Raw genomic sequence first — 20,252 nt, 5'->3', positions numbered from 1 at the left:
GGGTACTTTGATATTTTATGCACAGTATAGGATATATATTTTGGGTACTTTGTTATTTTATGCACAGTATAGAATATATATTTTGGCTAATCTGACATTTTATGTACAGTATAGAATATATATTTGCTGTACTTTGATATTTTATTTACAGTATAGAATATTTGCTGTACATTGATATTTTATGTACAGTATTGAATATATAGTTTCAGAACTGTGATATTTTATGTACAGTATAGAATATATAGTTTAGGTACTTTGATATTTTATGCAGAGTATATAATATATATTTTCTGTACTTTCGTATTTTATGATCAATACATAATATATACTTTGAGTATTTTGATATATTATGTACAATACATAATATACATTTAGTGAATTTTGATATTTTATGCACAGTATAAAATATATACTTTGGGTTCTTTGAGATTTTTTGTATAGTGTAGAATATATACTTGGGGTAGTTTGATATTTTATGTACAGTATAGAATATATATTTTGGATGCTTTGATATTTTATGCACAGAATAGTATATTTTGGTTACTCTGATATTTTATGCCCCGTATAGAATATATATTTCCGGGACTTTCATATTTTATGTACAGTATAGAACATATATTTTGGGTACTTTTATATTTTATGTAGAGTATAGAATATATATTTGGTGTACTTTGATATTTTATGTACAGTATAGAATATATGTTTGGAGTACTTTGATATTTTAGGTGCACTATAGAATATATGTATGGAGCACTTTGATATTTTATGTACACTATGGAATATATATTTGGGGCACTTTCATGTTTTACATACAGTATAGAATATATATTTTGCATACTTTGATATTTTGTGCACAGTATAGATTATATAATTTGGGCACTTTGATATATTATGTACAGTATTGAATATATATTTTGGGTATGTTGATATTTTAAGTACAATATAGAATATATATTTTGGATACTTTGATATTTTATGTACAGTATAGAATATATATTTGGTGAAATTTGATATTTTATGTACAGTAAAGACAATATATTTGGTGTAGTTTGATATTTCATGTGCAGTATAGAATATATATTTGATGTAATTTTATATTTATCGTACAGTATAGAATATATATTTTGTATACTTTGATATTTTATGTAAAGTATATAATATATATTTGGTGTATTTTGATATTTTATGTACAGTATATAATATATATTTGGTGTACTTTGATATTTTTTGTACATTATAGAATATATATTATGTGTAATATGATATTATACATACAGTATAGAATATACATTTGGTGTACTTTGATATTTTACGTACAGTATAGAATATATATGTTGGGTACTCTGATATTTTATGTACAGTATAGAATATATAATTTGGGTTCTTTGATATTGTTTGTATAGTATTGAATATACATTTTGGGTACTTTGATATTTTATGTACGGTATTGAATATATATTTTGGATACTTTGATATTTTATTCAAAGAATAGATCATATTGTACAGCATATATTTTGTGTACTTTGACATTTTATGTACAGTTTATAATATATATATGGTGTATTTTGATATTTTATGTACAGTATATAATATATATTTGGTGTACTTTGATATATTTTGTACAGTACATAATATACATTTGGTGTACTTTGATATTTTATATACAGTATATAATATATATTTGGGGTACTTTGATATCTTATGTACAGTAAATATATATTTGGTGTACTTTGGTATTTTCTGTACAGTATATTATATATACTTAATGTAGTTTGAAAATTTATGTACAGTATATTATATATATTTGCTGTAGTTTGATATTTTATGTACAGTATATAATCTATATGGTGTACTTTGATATTTTATGTACAGTATATAATATATATCTGGTGTAGTTTCACAATTTATGTACAGTATATGATATACATTTTGTGTACTTTGAGATTTTATGTACAGTATATAATATATATTTGGTGTACTTTTATATATTATGTACAGTATATAGTATATATTTGTTTACTTTGATATTTTATGTACAGTATATAATAAACATTTGGTGTACTTTGATATTTTATATACGGTATATAATATAAATTTGGTGTACATTGATATTTTATGTACCATATATGATATATATTTGCTCTACTTTGATATTTTATGTGCAGTATATAATATATATTTGGTGTAATTTTATATTTTATGTACAGTATATAATATATATTACGTGTACTTTGATATTTTGTGAACAGTGTATAATATTCATTCGGTGTACTTTGATATTTTATGTACAGTATATAATATATATTTGGTATATTTTGATAAATTATATATCTATATAATATATATTTGGTGTACTTTGATATTTTATGTAGAGTTTATAGTATGTATTTGGTGTACTCTGAAGTTTTATGTGCAGTATATAATGAATGTTTGGTGTACTGTGATATTTTACGTACAGTATATAATGTATATTTGGTGTACTATGATATTTTATGTACAATATATAATATTCATTTGGTGTACTTTGATATTTTATGTACAGTTTATAATATATATTTGGTGTACTTTGATATATTATGTACAGTATATAATATAAATTTTGTGTTCTCTGATACTTTATGTACATTATATAATATATATTTGGTGTACCGTGATTTTTTATGTACCATATATAACATATATTTGGTGTATTTGACATTTTATGTACTGTATATAATATACATTTGCTGTACTTTGATATTTTATGTACAGTATATAATATTCATTTGGTGTACTTTTATATATTATGTTCAGTATACAGTATATATTTGGTGTAATTTGATATTTTATATACAGTATATAATATGCATTTGTTGTACTTTGAAATTTTATATACAGTATAATATATATTTTGTTTACTTTGATATTGTATGTACAGTATATATTTTGTGTACTTTGATATTTTATGTACAGTATATAATATATATTTTGTGTACTGTTTTTTTATGTACACCATATAATACATATTTGGTGCAATTTGAAATTTTATGCACAGTATATAATAGATATTTTATGTACTTTGATATTTTATGTACAGTATATAATTTGTATTTGGTGTACCTTGATATTTTATGTGAAGTATACAATATATATTTGATGAACTGTGATTTTTTATGTACAGTATATAATATATATTTGGTGTACTTCGATATTTTATGTACAGTATGTGATATATATTTGATGTAGTTTCATATATTATGTGCAGTATATAATATGTATTTGGTGTACTTTTATATATAATGTACACGATATAGTATATATTTGCTGCACCTTGATATTTTAAGTACAGTATATAATATACACGTTGTGTACTTTCATATTTTATATACAGTATATAATATATATTTGGTGTACTTTGGTTTTTTATGTACAGTATATATTTTGTGTACTTTGATATTTTAGGTACAGTATATATCTTTGGTGTAATTTGATATTTTATGTGCAGTATGTAATACGTATTTGGTGTACTCTGATATTTTATGTACAGTATATATGTTGGGTGTATTTTGATATTTTATATACAGTATATAAGAAATATGTGGCTTACATTGATATTTTATGTGCAGCATATAATATACATTTGGTGTACTTTGATATTTTATATACATTACAAAATATATATTTGGTGTACTTTGATATATTACGTACAGCATATAATATATATTTGGTGTAGTTTGATATTTTATGTACAGTATGTAATATACATTTGATGTATTTGATATTCTATGTACAGTATATAATATATATTTTGTGTACTTTGATATTTTTTGTGCAGTATATAATATGTATTTGGTGAAATTTGATATTTTATGTACAGTATATAATATATATTTGGTGTATTTTGACAATTTATGTAAGTATGTAATATATATTTGATGTAGCTTGATATTATATGTAGCGTATATAATATGTATTTGGTGTACAGTGATATTTTATGTGCAGTATATAATGAATATTTCGTGTACTGTGATATTTTATGTAGAGCATATTATGTATATTTGGTGGACTTTGATATTTTATGTACCGTATATAATATTCATTTGATGTACCTTGATATATTATGTACAGTATATAATATATATTTGGTGTACTTTGATATTTTATGTACAGTATATAATATATATTGTGTTCTTTGATATTTTATGTACAGTATATAATATATATTAGGTGTACTGTGATTTTTTATGTACCGCATATGATATATATTTGGTGTAACTTCATATTTTATGTACAGAATATAATATATATTTGGTGTACTTTGATGTTTTATTTACAGTGCATAATATATTTGGTGTACTTTGATATTTTATGTACAGTATATATTTGGTGTACGTTGATATTTTATGTACAGTATATAATATATATTTGGTGTATGAACAGTATATAATATATACTTGGTGTACTTTGATATTTTATGTACAGTATATAATATATATTCGGTGTACTTTGAAATTTTATGTACAGTATATAATATACATTTGGTGTGCTTTGGTATTTTATGTACAGTATATAATATATATTTGGTGTAATTTGATATTTTATGTGCAGTACATAATACATATTTGGTGTAGTGAGATATTTTATGTACACTACATAATATATATTTGGTGTACTTTCGTATTTTATGTACAGTATATAATATACATTGTATTTGATATTTTATGCACAGTGTGTAATATATATTTGGTGTACCTTAATATTTTATGTACAGTATATAGTATATATTTGGTGTACATCAGTATTTTACATAGAGTATATAACATATATTTGGTGTACTTTGATATTTTAAATACAGTATATAATATATATTTGGTATACTTTGATATTTTATGTACAGTATTCAATATACATTTGGTGTATTTTGATATTTTATACTCAGTACATAATACATATTTGGAGTAATTTGATATTTTATGTACAGTATACAATATATATTAGGTGTAATTTGATATTTTTTGAACAGTATATAGTATTCATTTGGTGTACTTTGGTATTTTATGTACAGTCTTTAATATATATTTGGAGTACTTTGATATTTTATGTCAGTATATAGTATATATTTGGTGTACTTTGATATTTTATCTACAGCATATAATATATATTTGGTGTACTTTGATATTTTATGTGCAGTATATAATATATATTTGGTGTACTGTGATATTTTTTCTGCAGTATATAACTTTGGTGTACTTTGATATTTTATGTGCAGCATATAATATACATTTGGTGTAAAATGATATTTTATATACAGTATATAATATATATTTGGTGTACTTTGATATTTTATGTAAAGTACATAATATATATTTGGTGTATTTTGATATTTTGTGTATAGTATAATATATATTTGGTGTACTTTGATATTTTATGTGCAGTATTCAATATATACTTTGTGTACTGTGATATTTTATGTACAGTATATAATATGTATTTGGTGTACTTTGATATTTTATGAAGAGTATATAATATTCACTTGGTGTAATTTGATATTTTATGTAAATTATATAATATATATTTGGTGTACTTTGATATTTTATGTGCAGTATAAAATATATATTTGGTATATTTTCATATTTTATGTACAGTATATAATATACATTTGGTGTACTTTGATATTTTATTTACAGTATATAATATATATTTAGTGTACTTTGATATTTTATGTACAGTTTATAATATATTTGGTGTAATTTGGTATTTTATGTACAGTATATAATACGTTTGATGTACAGTCATATTTTATGTACAGTATGTTATATTTGGTGTACATTGATATTTCTTGTAAAGTATGTAATATATATTTGATGAACTTTGATATTTTATGTACAGTATACTATATATATTTGGTGTACTTTGATATTTGACGTACCTTATAATATATATTTGGTTTATGTTGATATTTTATGTACAGTATATAATATATATTTTGTGTACAGTGATATTTTATGTACAGTATATAATATACATTTCGTGTACTTTGAAATTTTATATAGAGTATATAATATATATTTGGTGTACTTTGATATTTTATGTACAGTATAAAATATATATTTGGTATATTTTGATATTTTATGTATAGTTTATAATATACGTTTGGTGTACTTTGATATTTTATGTACAGTATATAATATATATTTGGTGTACTTTGATATTTTATGTAGAGTATATGATATATATTTATTGTACTTTGATATTTTATGTACAGTATATAATATATTTGGTGTAATTTGATATTTTATGTACAGTATATTATATATGTTTGGTGTGCTTTTATTTTTTATATAATGTATATAATATATAATTGCTGTAGTTTTATATTTTATGTACAGTATATAATAAATATTTCACGTACATTGATGTTTTATTTACATTATATAATATATATTTGGTGTACTTTGATATTTTATGTACATTACATAATTTATATTTGGTGTACCTTGGTATTTTATGTACAGTGTATTATATATATTTGGTGTACTGTGATATTTTATGAACAGTATATAGTATTCATTTGGTGTACTTTGATATTTTATGTACAGTCTTTAATATATATTTGTAGTACTTTCATATTTTATGTAAGTATATAATATACATTTGTTGTACTTTGATATTTTATCTACAGTATATAACATATATTTGGTGTACTTTGATATTTTTTGTGCAGTATATAATATATATTTGGTGTAATTTGATATTTTATGTAGAGTATATAATATATATTTGGTGTACTTTGATATTTTATGTACAGTATATAATATATATTTGGTGTACTTTGATATTTTACGTGCAGTATATAATATATATTTGGTGTACTGTGATATTTTGTGTACAGTATATAATGTTTCTTTGGTGTACTTTGATATATTATGTGCAGCATATAATATACATTTTGTCTAATTTGATATTTTATGTACAGTATATATATATTTGATGTACACTGATATTTTATATAGAGTATATAATATATATTTGGTATTCTTTGATATTTTATGTACAGTACAAAATATATTTGGTGTACTTTGATATTTTATGTACAGTATATAATATGTATTTGGTATACTTTGATATTTTATGTACAGTATATAATATATATTTGGTGTGCTGTGATATTTTAAGTACAGCATACACTATATATTTGGTGTACTTTGATATTTTATGTACCGTATATATTTATTGTACTTTGATGTTTTATGTACAGTATATAATATACACTTGGTGAACTTTTATATTTTATGTACAGTATACTATATATATTTGGTGTACTGTGTTATATTATGTACAGTAAATATATATTTGGTATACTTTCATATTTTATGTACAGTATAGAATATATATTAGGTGTGCTTTCATATTTTATGAACAGTATATAGTATTCTTTTGGTGTATTTTGATATTTTATCTACATTCTTTAATATATATTTGGAGTATTTTGATATTTTATGTATGCATATAATATACATTTGCTGAACTTTGATATTTTATCTACAGTATATAATATATATTTGTTGTACTTTGATATTTTATGTGCAGTATATAATATATATTTGGTGTACTGTGATATTTCATGTACAGTATATATCTTTGGTGTACTTTGATATTTTATGTACAGTATACTATATATATTTGGTGTAGTTTGATATTTTATGTACAGTTTATAATATATATTTAGTGTACTTTGATATTTTATGTACAGTATATAATAAATTTGGTGTACTTTGATATTTCATGTACAGTATACAATATATAACTTTTATATTTTATGTACAGTATATAATATATAATTTGTGTACTTTTATATTTTATCTACAGAATGCAATATATATTTGGTGTACTTTGATATTTTATGTGCAGTATATAATATACATTTGGTGTACTGTGATATTTTATGTACAGTATATAATATACAGTTGGTGTATTTTCATATTTTATATAACGTATACAGTATATATTTGGTGTACTTTGATATTCTATGGGCAGTGTATAAAATATATTTGGTGTACTGTGATATTTTATGTCCAGTATATAATATGTATTTGGTGTACTTTGATATTTTATGTACAGTATACAATATGCATTTGGTGTATTATGATATTTTATGTACAGTATATAATATATACTTTGTGTACGTTGATATTTTATGTACAGTATATAATATATATTTGGTGTATTTTGATATTATTTGTACACTACATAATATTCATTTGGTGTACTTTGATATTTTATGTACAGTATATAATATATATTCGGTGTAATTTGACATTTTATGTACAGTATATAATATATATTTGGTGTACTGTATTTTTTGTACAGTATGTAATATATATGTGGTGTACTGTGAAATTTCATGTACAGTATATAATATATATGGTGTATTTTGATATTTTATGTACAGTATAAAATATACATTTGGTGTACTTTGATGTTTTACATACAGTATATTATATTTGTTGTAGTTTGATATTTTATCTGCCATATAAATATATATTTGGTGTACTTTAATATTTTATGTACAGTTTATAATATATATTTGGTGTAATTTAATATTTTATGTACAGTAGAAAATATACATTTGGTGTACTTTGATGTTTTACATACAGTATATAATATATATTTGTTGTAGTTTGACATTTTATGTGCCATACATAATATATATTTGGTGTAATGTAATATTTTATGTACAGTATATAATATATATTTGGTGTACTTTGATATTTTATGTACAGTATATAACATATATTTGGTGTACTTTGATATTTTATGCACAGTATATAATTTACATTTGGTGTACTTTGGTATTTTATGTACACTACATAATATATATTTAGTGTACTTTGATATTTTATGTACAGTATATTTTATTTGGTGTACTTTGATATTTTATAGGCAGTATATAATATATATTTGGTGTACTTTGATATTTTATGTGCAGCATATAACATATTTGGTGTACTTTGATATTTTATGTTAAGTATATAATATATAAGTGGTGTATATTCATATATTATGTACAGTGTATAATATATATTCGGTGTACTGTGATATTTTATGTATAGTATATAATAACTATTTGGTGAAGTTTTATAATTGGTGTACAGTATATAGTACATACTTGGTGTACTTTTATATTTTATTTACAGTATATATGTTTGGTGTAAGTTTATAGTTTATGTACAGTATATAATATATATTTGGTGTGCTTTGATATTTTATGGACAGTATATAATATACGTTCGGTGTACTTTGATATTTTATGTCCAGTATATAATATATATTGTGTACTTTGATATTTTATGTACAGTATATAACGTACTTTTGGTCTTTCCTGTCCATGGGACACAGGCAAGTAGCTGTGGGCCTAAGGAAGGGCTGCATCCAATGAGATGGTGTGCTTGTGTTTATGTTTTAGCACCAACCTCATATGTTGACAGAGCTCTGGAGTGTGAGGGACAAGTCCATGTTCCATTAGCTCTGTTCTTTTCTGCCCAGGGCTTCACTGCTCCTTGTCAGCTGCTATCTCCTCCATGTTGCAAACAGGATTTTCTCCTCCTTTCTGGCAATCTGGTGGGCTCTCAAACTCTGGAAATCTGAGTCCTTTAAGAAGCTGCTTACTAGGAACTAACAGTGACAAATACACTAACATAGGAAGCAGCAGCTCTCCTATGACCTGCTCCTTTTTATAACACTCCGTTAGAAAAGGAAGCAATGTTACCTACAAAGGCTACGAGGAGAAGAATTGGAAATCCTGTTAAAAACCACTCTCTATGGCCACGCAGGCTTCCCAGAATAAACTCCACAAATGTCCGGCCGTCTGTCTCCTTGTTGTATGTTTCCACTGTATGCATGGATTTGTTAGTGGATGCGTTTGAGAGAAGTGTGTACGGATGGATGCATGGATGGATGGATGGATATATTTGTTTATGTGCTTGTGTGTGTGAATACTTCTATGCTCAGTTATAATTCGATAAATAAAGACACACATATGCATAACTCACCTTTCATTTATACGTGCCTCTGGGTTCACTCCTGATAATTCATTTGTGGGTGGACTAGAGGATGACAAAAGAATACAGTCAGACAGGAGACACAATTCAAAATTTACTTTTCTGGTAAAACTAGCTTTCATTACTCTGCACATAAACCAGTTAAGTTCTGACTATTCATGTGTATAGCACTATTTGGTTCTAAAATGTCATTTTTTTATTAAAAAGGAGGATTTATATGATGGCAACCAACATCTTAGGCTGGGGAAAATAGTAATGCTTTCAGATTTAAATAAACCTCTTTATTATGACCTCAGTCCCAATGCGTGACAGCCTTTGTGGTGGCAGTTATTTCAAACTAAACTTTTGCGTGGAGGTAGTCAGCCCTCTTATTCCACTAAATGTGCTGCCTCGAAAGCCCTCCATTACTTCTTCACTTGATTGTCTCTCTTGGTCCACAAGTACGGTAAAGTAACTGCAGGTCTGAGTCAAGGACACAATCCAATATGATGGTATTTGGGGTTTTGAGTACCACCCTGTATTGTGGCAGAGTTCTGCAGGGTCGAAAACATTTCTAGGGTTGTTAGCTTTTTTCTCTTCTCCTGAGGTCTTCACTACTCTCCGTCCCTGCTGTGCTTTCCTGTTTCCAAAGAGGATTCTCTGCTGTCCTCAGCCATTATAGTAAGGTCTCACATACAGGCAGTCTGAAAATTATTTTTTATTTTTACTCGAGTATCAAACAGACTAGTAAGAAAAATCATTCTTCTTTTTATGTGGCCATCTTTTATCTAAATTCATTCAAGACATAAAGTCACCTTCATATCCTATAGTGAGATCACGCAGACACATGTGTCAAAAGTTTTTTGTTTTTCCATTAATGCCCTTGAATGGGAACTTCCCTAATCTCAACCTTTATATTTCTCTGCAGTACCTGTGGGTGCATGCCTTGATTTAATATGAATGCATATAGGTATATATAAATGGTATATAATCGTTTCCTCCCTTGTTCATACATCCTTATATCTATATTGATTTATTTCTTTTTCTTTTTTTTCTTTTTTTGAGGGGGAGTCTCCCTCTGTTGCCCAGGCTGGAGTGCAGTGGCAGGATCTCGGCTCACTGCAAGCTCCGCCTCCCGGGGTTCATGCCATTCTCCTGCCTCAGCCTCCTGAGTAGCTGGGACTACAGGCACCCGCCACCACACCCAGCTAATTTTTTGTATTTTTAGTAGAGATGGGGTTTCACTGTGTTAGCCAGGATGGTCTCGATCTCCTGACCTCGTGATCCACCCACCTCGGCCTCCCAAAGTGCTGGGATTACAGGCGTGAGCCACCGCACACAGCCTCTATATTATTTCTGTCTCACAGTTCACTGACAGCGCCACTCCAGGGTACTGATTTGAATTTAGACTTGGCAGTGCTACAGAATTTAAATATATATATGTATCGTCCAACACCAATATGACATTCTGGACTTCACTTTCTGGTTTGAATTACTCACAAGCGATGTTTAGTTCTTTACAATTGAATACAGCACAAACTAAGAATTTGGTGGTTTACTTTATTTCAAATTCAGCTGCAGTTTCTATATACAAATCCCCTTGACCCCATCTCATTTCCTGACACTAAAATCCCTTCATGAGTGCCTTGTTTTTGCCATTATAGGTGTCTTCTCTGCTCTCACACAGGGTCAAGAAACTGCCCCATACAATGTGATGATGGGTGTGGGCTTGCAGTGTTAGCCTCACATGGTGGTAGAGCTCTGGGTGTGAGGAACCCTGCCAGGGCCATTAGCTCTGTTTTTTTTCCCTAAGGGCTCCACTGCTCCCTGTCCACTGTTACTCGCTTGTTGCTCTGCATAGGATTTTCTTCCCTTGGTCCACTCTAGTATGTCTCATACACAGAAAATCTGACTTTCCTAAGTATGTGCCTGCTACTAAGGGTGACAAGACAATAACAAGAAGTTTCCCTTTTTTGCCCTGTTCCTTTTTTATCCAATTTAATCAAAAAGTTGGATAAGGGGCCTGCAGGGCCTATAGTGAGGAGGTTTATAAACAGTGTAAAAGACATTCTGTATGGCCATAGATGATCCTGAGTGTAAGCACATAATCTTCATCTCTCTCTCTGTCGATTCTCTCTTTTCTCTTTCTCTCCCTTTCTCTCTCTCCCTGTATGTATATGCAGATATACATACAGACAGAAGTATGTATATCTGCATATATATTTCTTTAAATATTTGTGTATATATATTTTATAATTCACATTTCATTGGTGGTTCTATCATAGGTCATTGATGTCAATTCTGTATGCAGGCTAAAGGAATATAAAAGTAGATAGTTGGACACACATGTAATTCTAAACTTACTTTTTGAATCAAACAGCTACAGTTACTCTACGATGTACTATCTGGTTGACATTTAAATATTCATGTGTATATCACTAATTCGAACTAGGTGTATCCTTTTTTTTAGGTGGAGTCTCACTCTCACTGAGGCTGGAGTGCAGTGGTGCCATCTTGGCTCACTGCAACCTCCACCTCCCAGGTTCAAGCAATTCTCCTTCCTCAGCCTCCTGAGTAGATGGGATTACAGGCATGCACCACCACACCTGGCTAATTTTTGTATTTTTAGTAGAGACAGGGTTTTGCCATGTTGGTCAGGCTTGTCTCAAATTCCTGGCCTCCAGTGATCTAGCTGTCTTGGCCTCCCAAAGTGCTGGGATTACAGATATGAGCCACCATGCCTGGCCAGTGGCATTTATTTCTAATGTAACTGCAGTCTGTAAGGAAACATGCCTCTTACCCCATCTAAATTCTTGATTCCTAAGTCCTTCTGTCACTTCTTTACTTTCACCCATCATGGCTGTCTTTCCTCCCCAGAAGATATGACCATGTAGCTGTAGGCCTGAGTCACGAACTCCCTACAAAATGATTGTGGGTTTGGGTTTGGAGCACCAGCCTCACATGGTGGTAGAACTCTAGAGGGTGAGGAACCTATTAAGGTTTCATGAACTCTGTTCTTTTTGCTGAGTGCTTCACTCCTCCCTGTCACCTGTTACCTCCCCATTGCTCCATATAGGATTCTCTCTCCCTTTGGCCCACTCTAGTAGTAGGAGAGTCTCATAAATGGAAAACCTCAGAGGTTCCTAAGGGATTGGATACTACTAACTTAGAGTGACAAATATACTAAGAGGAAGAAGCATCCCTTTCATGACTTCATCCTCTTTTATCCAATTTGGTCTGAAAAAAAAATAGAAGGTTATCTATAGATCCTACAGTGAGAAGATTTAGACATAGTGTCAAAGATACCCTGTATTTCCAAGGATATGCCTGACAGTGAATTTTACAAATATCAACTTCTCTTTCTCTTTCATTGTTTTATGTTTCTGTGTGTGTATGTGTATGCATGCGTGTATGTTATGTGTATATATGTATATATACACTTACTTGTATATAAATCTTTGTTTCTCATTCACATTTCATGGGTGGCTCTATCATAGGTTACTACCATCAACTCAATTGGCTGTGGGCTGGGGAATTATAAAAGCATATTACTCAGATACAAACACAATTTGGACTTACACTTTTGGTCAAATAGCTGCAGTTACTCTAGACAAAAGTCTACCTGCCAAGGAATGCCAAAGATTGCCAGCAACCAGAAAAAGCTAGCAAAGAGGTATCAAACAGATTCTTCCTTATAGCCTTCATAAAAAGCCAACCCTACTGACAACCTCAATTTCAGATTTCTAGTCCCTAGGACTATGAGATCATTAATTTTTGTTTAAGCCACTTGGTTTGTGATACTTTGTTAAAGCAGCCCTAGAAACTAATATAGCCTAACCTGGTAGAATCTCATACACAGGCAATCCAACAGTTTTCTAAAAGTTTTAGCTACTAGTCAATTCAGCTAGGAAGAAGAAGTAGACTTCTTGTGATCTACTTATCTTGTATCCAACTAGACCCAAAAAGAAAAGGATGTTACATACAGAAGCTGAAACTACCAGTACTTTAGAAACAGTGTCCAAGAAACTCTATAGTTAACATTTGTGTGTATCTTTATGAACATACACACACATAACACCTTTCACTGATGGCTCCATTATAGGCTAGTGATATCGTTTCACTTTCACTGAGGACTCCATCATGGGTTAGTGATATCACTTCATTTGGGTCAGAGCTAAAGAATTAAACTAAATTGTACATAATCAAATACCATGTGAATTTGTAGGCTTAATTTTTATTCAAATTAGCTACAATAACCCTACAACTAATAAACTAGCTGTTCTGAAAAAACAAAACAAAACAAAACACATGCAATTTAGCCATTTGGAAACAATAGTGACCATCCCTGCCTGTCTCCATAGACAACAACAGCAACTACCCAGGAGTAGTTACAGTAAAATTAGGAGAGCATTAGGCTGGCTGATGAAAACAGGGAAGGGCTGAAGAGCCATCCTTGGGCCTTCACTCCTCCACCTGCCTCCATCTCCAAAGCCCAGGTTACAAACCAGAGAGATTGTCTCCTCCAATGCTGCTTTGTTCAGGAGCTTCAAGGTGATATAGTTGTTTAATTAAACAAAATTTTCCCTGTGGTTGCCTCTGTACTTGAGTCCTTATGCAACAAACTGCAAGCTAACCTAGTGTGTAAACTAACAGCATAATTATGAATAGAATATACACTTGTAACAGATAGCTGTGTCTCAGTCAATTGCAGCAGCTGAGCTTCAGTCAATTGCGGGTGGCTGACTGATTCAAATAAGACAAAACATCCAGCTGTAACCAGTTGTAAACAACAAAGCTGTTTCTGGACCTCACTTCCATTTTCTGTCCATAATGCTGTCTGGCCACGTTGCCAGCTTGCAGTTCTCAGAACTTGTTCTCGTTCTAAAAGCTTCCCAACTCACGAATCATTCTTGCACTATTAAACTCTTAAATTTACCTTGTCTAAAGTTTTTCCTTTTCACAACCCAGAGGAGTTGCCTGGTCAGTGTTTCATGGTTCCTGAGACTCTCTACCCTGGGGCACATCACTCCTCTTCATTTTAAACTTACTGACAATGACACAGCTTACGTCCTAGATTTCAGTGAGACTGACTATATAATTCCTGCCCAAACCAGGACACTTTTGAAAGGAAAAAGTGGGTGCTATTAATAATTATGTTGCAAGAACAGCAGCAGACTGAGATTGTCCTTCAGTCCTTCCCCAATACAAATGACCAGAGTAGCCAACAGCCACAAAAAATCTGAGTTCACAAACCAACATGATTAGATATCTAAGGAATACAACTACTGAAAAAGAAATACAACAAGCTGAACAACAGCATACCGACTGTAGCAAAACTACTGGAACACACTGACCAAGATTTTAAAGTAAGCATGACAAATATTCTTAAGGATAAGAGGACACAAAGGAAGATGTTGAAACATGAAATGAGAATGGGAGTCGTAAGAAAAAATAAAAGAGAAAGCCTTAACTGTAAAAGTATGACTGTCAAAAAAATATAACTTGTTGAGGGATAAATAGTAGTTTGGATACATGTGAAAAGCTAATTAATTTAGAGTTAGAAGATTAGATTGAGAAACTTACCCAGAAAATAGTAGAAAAGAATAAAGAGAACATACTAAAGAAGAATGTTATGGAGGATAAAAACAGCTATCTAACATCTAGAATATGAAAATCTAAGAAGAAAACTAAAAATGCAAAATAAAATGTGAAAATTTATGATGATAAATTTCCCAAAATTCAAGAAAGAAGAAATATATCAGCTTTAAGTATCTAATGGAGACAAAGAGAAAATTCTAACACCTTCTAGAAACAGCAAAAGACCTATGAGGGCACAAGGACAGACCAACATCATAGCTCTCTGTACCATAAAGAAAGCTTCCACAGGATAAAGTCCACAGGATCAATATCATATTGCTGTTCTCTTAATATATTGTAATATGATTAGCTTTTTTAAAAAAACCCACATTTGAAACTAAATTACACATTACTGAATGCCTCTTATGTTAAAAGGGAAATCATGAAATATTTTAAATACTAAGAACTGATTGATAATAACATGACAAAGTTTGTAGGATACAATGAAGCAATATTTAGAAGAAAATTTACCAATATATAAGCATTAATAAGAAGTCAAGATGGTTAAAAGCAAAGAGTACACATTTAAGTAGAGAGGTTGGAAAAGGAGCACAAGGCAAAGTCTATGGAGTAATAAGGAAGCAAAACATAAGGAGGTAAGCATAAGTCACTGAACTGGAGAAGAAAAAACCGTGGAGAAGATTAACAAAACAAAAGTGTGTCTCTTTGAAAAGATTACTACAATAGACCTGTGGCAATAATAATCAAGAACAAACAGAGTGAATATCCAAATAAAATGTACAAGAAGGGAGCATAACTAGAACACAACTAAAATTTTTTAAAATAAGATTATTCAATTATATGCTAATAAATGTGAAAACTTAGATGGAATGGAAAAATTCCTAGACGAATATAAAACACTAACATTAGTGCAAGAAAATATATTTATATAGAAATAGAATACTCAAGTAACAAAGAAATCAACCTAGTATTTAAAGCCCTTCCCTCTCCCAAACACCACAGGGCCCACATAGGTATTTTTCAAATTTTTTTAGAATATTGACATACTTACTACAAAATCTACGTCAACATATAAAGGCTCCATTAATAACTTAACTAATCATGCTAATAAAAAAAGGTGTAGGGATGCCATAAGTATCAATGGAGCAAAATATTGAGCTCAGAGATAAACCTATGTAGATATATGTCACTGACGATGATTACATAAACAAGGAAAAAGGATGAATTGTTTCATAGATGGTATTTGGAAAATCAGCCTACCATTGGGAGAAAAATGAAACCAAATCCCTACCTAACACCATATTGAAGGGTAGACTCTAAGTAGATTAAAGCATTAAATGTGTAAATTAAAACTATGAGGATTAGAAATTACCTTTGTAGACTGAAAGTGGGAAAATTTCAAACTTCAAAAGTAAAATAATAAGGCAAAAAGTTCTGTCATGAAGAGAATGAAGAACAACAATGCCAAAGCTAACAGGCAGATGACGGATTAGAGAACATAACTTCAATGTCTCAAACTGACATGAAGGATGATTTGAATACATAAAGCGATAGTCCAAACTTTTGAATGGGATTCCATACATCTGAGTCTGTTTAATAAGGGATACCTGAGGCTGGGTAATTTATAAAGAAAAGAGGTTTATTTGGCTCACAGTTGTGTGCTGCACAAGAAGCCTGATGCCAACATCTGCTTCTGAGGCTGCTCCCATTTATGGTGGAAGATGAAGGGGAACTGACACGTCCAGAGATCAAATGGCAAGATGGGAATCAAGGTGCAGGAAGCCGCTGGTCTCTTTTTAAACCACCAGCTCTTGCAAGAACTAATAGAGTGAGTACTCACTCACCCTCACTCCAAGGGAGGGAATTAATCTATTCATCTTCCAAACACCTTCCATTAGGCCCCACCTCCGACATTGGGGATCAAATTTCAACATGCAGTTTGGGGGTACAAACCTCCAAACAATAGCATCATGTTTTTAATGTTACTAAAAAGAGTGAATCATTGCTATATTGTTTACAAATGTAACATAATCACTTTGAAAATTAAACATAATTTTAAAAGAAATTTGATTAACTTATTCTAAAATATAAAATATTCAAAAACAGCACACGTAAATTAACAAGACAAAGATAGGAACACTAGTGGAAAAACGGGCTAAGTTCATGAATGGACCATTACAGAAGAAATCCCAAATGCTATAAGAACATAAAATGATGCTCAAATTCATAAGTTATCACATAAATTCAAAGTAAAACATAATGCAATATGTTATGACCTATTAGATTGATTATATAAATTAGAAAGTTTGATAATGTCAAGTGTTGTTGTGAACGTGTATGTGTAGGAACCATCATGCACTGTTCATGAGATGCAGACTGGTATAACCATTGTGAGAGCAATAGGCAGTATTCAGTAAAATTCAAAATATGCAATCCCATGGCCCATCAAGTCCTGTTTCATATTCCTACAGAAATACTCAAACAGGTCTATAGGGGTCTGGCATAAGGATAATCATTTAGTGGCACTCTTTGTGAAGGCAAATGGTAGGAAGCAATATATGTGTTCCTCACTAGGGGATGCATGCATGCTGTGCAATTTTTCATACCAGTTAAAAGCAACAACAAAAGGTATGCACAAGAAGAATAATCTTATGTTACTAAGCAAAAAACTAACAAAATGAGATACAACTTAATACCATTTAAGTAAATTTAAAAACATATAGGCAAAACAATAATCCGTAGTTTACAGAACACATATAAATGTATATACTGTGTAAACATATTAAAATTGTTGCATATGTGCATGTATCTGTATATGTCAATATGTATAACTGTACTCTCATCTATATATTAAAAAGGCCTACAAGTAGCAATGAGCCAATGGCAATCAGCATACCAAATGCAAAATATTGATTGGTTTCTAAAGGGCATGAGGTTCTTTGGGTAAATGGCTGATTCCAGGGCTGGGGAAATGCTCAAAAAGTGATGGGAACATGTCAAGTCAAAAGGACACAGGGGCTAGCTTTTAGGGAGTCCCACTGGCCAAATATGGGACCATTTAAAGATCAAAATAAATAATGACAGAAAGGATTGTAATTCATTGAAATAATGTAAGAATTTATAAGTTCATAGTAATAGTGAACAAATAGGGGTAGGAATAGCTCTCCTTATAATAGAATGATACTTATTAAACACAGAAAAACTACTTTTTTTAAAAAAAATCACCATTTTGTAATGATCACAGTTACAACTGATTCACATAAAAATCAATGAATGCTAAAACTAGGGCATGAAAGTTTTATGTGGAACAGGATACTGAACATTGAAGATAGTTTTAACACAGACTGAAAGTATCTCCCCCCAACATGGATATTAATTATAAACTGAATAATATTTACTTGTCAGCGAATAAATCTGGCAATACCTCTCAACCACAATAGAGATATGAACCATAAAACAGTGTAATATTCAATAGAGGAGTTACTTAATCTGAAAGTGGTATTCAAATCCCTCATCTATCCTTTAAAAGGCCATGAAATTATTTCCTGTCATCTCATATAAAAGATGTTGTAATATTCTAAGAGCTTGCATTTAGGTTGTCTCTGGAAAGAGTCTGATGAATAACTTGACAATAAGAAAGTGAATGCTGAGATTTTAGAGTGAACAGACATTTTAATCTCATAGTCTACTTTGTGTTAACTCACCCCTCTCACATTTCAGAAATATCTAAAAGTAGCTGTTAGACATTCTATTAAGTCCTCCTGGTGAAAATGGAAATGTTTGGATATTCGATCTTTGCATCATCTTCCTATATCCCACTTTTAAACATTTTTGGCATTGAAACTTATTCTTCAAATGAACTTTTAGATATCACACATGCTTAGTAAACTTCAAATCTGCAAGTGGTGAATAGATAATCTGCACAGGAAACACTTTTTTTTTTTTGAGACAGAGTTTTGCTCTGTCATCGAGGCTGCAGTTCAGCGGTGCTGTCTCAGCTCACTGCAACCTCTGCTTCCCGGATTCAAGTGATCCTTCTGCCTCAGCCTCCCGAGTAGCTGGGACTACAGGCATGCACCACCATGCCCAGCTAATTTTTGTATTTTTAGTAGAGACGCGGTTCTACCATATTGGCCAGGCTGGTCTTGAACTCCTGACCTCGTGGTCCACCTGCCTCAGCCTCCCAAAGTGCTGGGATTACAGGCTTGAGCCACCATGCCCAGCCAGAAAACACTTTTGACAAACACACCAGCATTTCCTTTTGTAGAATCCTTGGGCCATATTCAGGGTATTGTTAAGCTGCCATCTCATAAAGTGTACAGAATAAAACACTAATTTGGGGAGACGTTAAAAGGGAATAGTAACAACAGCAGCAGCACTTGCTTTATTTAAATGTGGAAAATTAATTCAAAATATAAAAAAATATTTTGGTGACTATATTGGTAATCTTACGACAAGAAATAACTTTCTGAGTATAACAAACAGCATCGGTTATAAAAGTGCCAATTATATTTGAACACATGAAGCTTATTATAAAGCTCTATGTAAGGTTGCTGCATTTTACTTCAAACATCAAATGCAAAAATATATTAGAGATTTGCCACATGGAGCGGTGATATGACCAATTTATTTGAA

At 30.2% G+C, this 20,252-nt stretch overlaps 1 protein-coding gene across 1 annotated transcript in view; it reads right to left on the bottom strand.

Moving 5' to 3' along the window:
* LOC129526471 (histone-lysine N-methyltransferase 2C-like) overlaps nt 1-20,252 on the bottom strand; it is a 95,489-nt gene that overhangs the window by 42,496 nt on the left and 32,741 nt on the right. The window contains exon 10 of the mRNA XM_063696142.1: nt 10,032-10,085. The gene's annotated coding sequence lies outside the window, so the exon portion shown is untranslated. The remainder of the gene's footprint in view (nt 1-10,031; nt 10,086-20,252) is intronic.

The sequence above is a fragment of the Gorilla gorilla genome, chromosome 12, assembly GCF_029281585.2.
Source record: "Gorilla gorilla gorilla isolate KB3781 chromosome 12, NHGRI_mGorGor1-v2.1_pri, whole genome shotgun sequence".
NCBI classification, from domain to species: domain Eukaryota; kingdom Metazoa; phylum Chordata; class Mammalia; order Primates; family Hominidae; genus Gorilla; species Gorilla gorilla.
Note: the sequence above shows the minus strand (reverse complement) of the source record. Positions and strands in the feature narration are given on the sequence as shown.